The sequence below is a fragment of the Amblyomma americanum genome, chromosome 2, assembly GCF_052857255.1.
Source record: "Amblyomma americanum isolate KBUSLIRL-KWMA chromosome 2, ASM5285725v1, whole genome shotgun sequence".
Taxonomy (NCBI): domain Eukaryota; kingdom Metazoa; phylum Arthropoda; class Arachnida; order Ixodida; family Ixodidae; genus Amblyomma; species Amblyomma americanum.
Genome location: NC_135498.1, coordinates 108,973,497 through 108,978,529, shown reverse-complemented (window position 1 = coordinate 108,978,529; position 5,033 = coordinate 108,973,497).

Genomic DNA, 5,033 nt, shown 5'->3' with positions numbered 1-5,033 from the left:
GCATATTTAATGTCTTTCTACTGGTGTATCAGTTGGCCTCATCTTTTTAAAGCGAAAGCTTTATTGGCCACAAACTCGCGATTTCGCCTTGGCGGTACTCCATCGAGGCACGTGACGTCACAACACGCGCCTCGCCGCGGAAGGTTGCTGTGCTTCGCGCGCTCGCCGCGCCATCTGGCATGACGTCACACCGCGCCGCTCCACGTCGCCGCCGTTTGGTAGGACGTGACACCGCGTTCCTCATAGTTGCGCTCGCCTCCGCTCGCTTCGACAGCTGTGTCGCATGCGTGATAAGATTCACAGGATTGAAAAGGAGAGCTGGCGTGCGCCGCAACCACAGTTGAGGCGACAGTATGGACGGCGACAATTCTGATAAGCTGGAGGAGGCCTGGAATCGACAGCGGAACGAGATGAGGAAACGAATCACCCAGGAAACGACGAACAGCGCGCCGAACGACTGGCTAAACGTCGCCGTGAATATGCCGCCGCGAGATAGACACGTTTAATAATATTAATTGGTTTTTGGGGATAGGAAATGGCACAGTATCTGTCTCATATATCTTTGGACACCTTAACCGCGCTGTAAGGGAAGAGATAAAGGAGGGAGTGAAAGATGAAAGGAAGAGGTGCGTAGTGGAGGGCTCCGGAATAATTTCAACCACCTGGGGATCTTTAACGTGCACTGACATCGCACAGCACACGCGCGCCTTAGCGTTTTACCTCCATAAAGACGCAGCCGCCGCGGTCGGGTTCGAGCCCGGGAACTCCGGATCAGTAGCCGAGCGCCCTAACTACTGAGCCACCGTCGCGGGTGGCTCAGGCACGTTTAACGTCCGGTGTGTCGACCGCTAGCAGCAGCGACAGCAGCCGAAGGAGAGACCTGAGTCCTGCTTCACTGAAGACGGCCCGTGATGAACGATGGAATGCGACCAAGATACTTCCGCGGCGGGCTCAAGAAACCGAAGAACAACGGTCCGTTAGCCTAGAGAATAGGCGTAAGAGTGACTCGATCCCTTCAATCCTTCGATAGCCTCGTTGCTGAAATCAAACATGGACCTACAGGTCATGCTGGACGTTTATGCTTGTGCTTCATACGTTGTGGAATATGTGAACAAGGCCAACCGGGCAGTTTCACACTTGCTTTCACTACATATATGCTGGTAAGCCGAGCTAAGCCACTGCCATTTTTTGCGCTCTGTTAGGTTTTATTAAGGATAACTGTACTTTGCTGCTAATAACTATGATGCACTCATTTGTTGTGTACTATCAGAGACAAAATACCAGAACGCATCATCGTGAACCGGAGCTAACAGCTCTTTGATTAGCAGCTAGCTGGAGGCCACACTTAAGAGATGACAGTCGGACTCGCGTGCTGTGATGTGGGCTGATTATACCAGGCTATCGCTAGGAAACATTGCGGCTATCAGCCAAAATCGCGTTTATTAAGTCCTGGAGACTTTTCTCCCGATAGTACGGTCCGTTATATTTGTACCATTAGAAATTTGCCTGCTGATTTCTCCGTGGCTTTACCACCTTTCTACCTATAAACACTTCGTAAAATAAATTTCACCCACATAGGGTCAACTGGAAGATAAAACAGGAGGAGGGAATATTTATTTCAAAGGAGTGAAGGGTCTTGTAAAAAAACGAATGTGGATTAGCTCAGATAATCCAGAATATACAAAGCGAAATCAGTTAGCGTTCATTGTGTTTATTGGCGTTGGCATTGCGTTGAAAACGTTCTAGTCACCGATGACTTTTAGGAAAGGAAGGGCGCATAACTGACGCCCTAGATCAGTGGACGCCTCAATCCCATTTTAAGTGCGTGGCGGTGGTGAGAGAGAGAGTGAGAGAGAGATGTGGGCAGCATGCATTAGCACTGACAACGTTCTGGCGGACACACGGCACTGCAGAAATAGGACGCAGCGTTCATTGGGGGACCAACCTCCCGCGATCATTCACTGACTGCCCCCTGCCAGGGTGGCTGGGTGGGCGATCTGCCTATCCAGTGTGCGGAACGCAATCAAAGCAGGTTTTTGCAGTTGGACACTAACTCCACGGGCATGAAAGTGAGGGAGCCAATTGTGCGCCTTACCTTTCGTAAATATCAACGGCCTCTACAACATTGCCAACGCCTACGAACCCGACGAACGCCGGCGGCTCACTTGTTTTGTTTGTTGTTTGGGAAGAGGAAATGGCGCAGTAACTCTCTCACATATCCAGTGTACACTCGAGCCGCGCCGTAAGGGAAGGCATAAAGGAGGGAGTTAAAGAAAGGGAGGACGTAATAATAATAATAATTGGTTTTTGGGAAAATGAAATGGCGAAGTATCTGTCTCATATATCGTTGGACACCTAAACCGCACCGTAAGGGAAGGAATAAAGGAGGGAATGAAAGAAGGAAGGAACAAAGAGGGGCCGTAGTGGTGGGCTCCGGAATAATTTCGACCACCTGGGGATCTTTAACGTGCACTGACATTGCACAGCACAAGGGCACTTTACCGTTTTGCCTCCATAAAAACGCTGAATTCATAAAGGACGCTGGGCTTCACCGCGCACCGGACGGCGGCTTGCTGCTGCGGCGTATGCGCTAGCACTCGCGGTCCCGAATGGGTGCGGCGCTGCTCGAGTATGAGTAAGTGACTCAAGGCCCTCCCCCCTACGGCTCCTGCGCGCCCTGGCCTGCTGCCTCAAAGGACGTACACCGAAAGATCGTCGGCATCGCGGGAAAGCGGAGCACACCCCTCTGTGCTGCGCAGCAACTGGCCAGAGCCGTCATACGCTAGGAGCTCCAGAACCATCTCCTCGTGTACACCGACGCCTCAGTGACCCGCGACAGCTGCTCCTTTGCAGCGGCGGCTACCATCCCCGCCCTGCGACTGCATAGCCAGCAACACGCAACCTTCCTGGGCTACTCCACCACGGCGGAGTTGATGGGGATCCGCCTCGGGCTAGACCTGCTACTCACAATCGGCCCTCCGCCGCCCAGGAGTGCTCTGCTGTGCAACTCCCGCGCCGCCTTCAGCCGCCTGCAATCTAACGGCCGCGGTACCCCACTAGTGCGGGAAATTCGCTCGCGTATCTAGCGCCTCGCGCAGAGAGGATGTGCCGTGCGTGCATAGTGGGTGCCCGGTCACTGCGGCATCGCCAGCAACGAAGAAGCTGATGACCTCGCGACCGCTGCACATCAACTACCTGCCAGCGATATGCCCCTTGCGCTGGAGGGCGTACGTGCGGCCATCTACGACCATCTCAGAAAGCAGCACACCGACCCACGCATCGCAGGATGTGAGCGCATCGACAGTATCACCGGCTGTCGAGCACTTACACGGTCGCAACCGGTAAGCATCCTCCGCGCGCGCATTGGCTGCGTGTGGCCCGGGGAACGACGGGTGCGTCACGGAATCGCGACGAGTGATGTGTGTGACGAATGCGGTGCAGCGAAAACACTAGAACACCTGCTCCTTCACTATGCCGCGTTCGCCGATGCTCGTCGCGATATGCTTGCGGCCAATAGGGCACTGGTCATACTACCAGAATTCATCAAGACGCTATTGTGGCCGCAGGGCAGTGCGCGCACTCGTGAGCGAGCCTTGGTGAGCCTCTGTGTGTTCCTCGAACAGACGGGCTTGACGTCCCGTCGGTTCTCCGCCAGGTAGTTACACGCAGTGATCGAACACTCCGCGAGTTCTACCTTGGACGATTAATAACTGGACGCTCCACTCCAGTTCTAGCCAACACAGTTCTGTGCGCGTGTGTTTTAATTCTTCCAACATGAACTAATCACCCGCACAACTTGGACACATTTCGTATCGTGAAAATAGTTTGTATATATTACTTCTCCCCCTATCCTCTCTTCCTGTCCCCTCACCTCTTTCCTTTCATTTCTCCATTCTGCCTGCTATCCTTTATTTCCGCTGCCCCAGCTCAAGTGCTTCAGTATCGATGCCAGATGGCGGGGCTAGAAAAAATTTTTCCTTCCTTTTTATTATGATTTTAATAAAAAAACACTACCACCACCGCCGCCGTCGGGTTCAAACCCGGGAACTCCGGATCAGTAGCCGAGCGCTCTAACCACTGGGCCACCGCGGCAAGGACAGGAAGGACGAGGAAATTGAAAATACAAAAATTGGACTTTGATGAAATGAGCGGCGCGGAGCAGCGGCAGAACACCTGTGCCTCGGTGCGACTAGTGGCGCATGCGGAGTAGTGACTAGCGACGCTTACCCGATATGCGTCGCTTACTTGCCTAATGTAGCTTTCTGTGCAAAAGTGCGCTTGATACTCATTGTCCTCTGTGCTGTTAGCCGAGTTTGCATGAGGACAGGAGCTCCAGGAGGCAGCTGAAGATTAAAGATAATAGGAAGTGTTTGCGTTAAGTCAGAACAGAATACCGGGTGTTTCACATATGTTCTACAATTCTTAAAAAAAGGCTTTTGAGTTAGAAGAGCGTTTTTTTTCCCCCATAGAATTGTCAGCTGTGTGGCGCATCAGAATACAACTTAGACGTGCTTATTAGCAGGTTCGTTAATTTAAATTGAATACTTTTTAACTATTACTGTTAGTATTCTTATTTATACAGAGGCGTACGTGTAGCCCGCCGTAAGTATTATCCGTAGAAGTTTTTAGAATTTTTATCACGCAGTTACCCTCGCCGCTGTGGTCTAACAAATTTTGGCTATTTCGATAAGTTACGTGAACTATGCATTTGGGGGGGGGTGGGGTGTCTCTCTGCCCACAAGCTTTTCGAAGGCGCTTCTAATCTGGAGCGATATAGGCGCATTTAGTTAGGCCACAGCACCGAGGATAACTTCGTTTTCTAAATTCTAGAAACTTATATGGATATTACTTACGATGGGCTACACAAAATAAGGACACTAACACTAAAATTTAGAGTCAGGTTTTAGTGTTTTTAGATAATTATTAGGTAACGTATTAGATAATCAGCCGACTGGTCAGAAAGTATTAGCTCTATTCTGGTGAGGTGTTCCACTGACAGTGCTGTGCCGAAAAACGCGCTCTTCTAGCTCAAA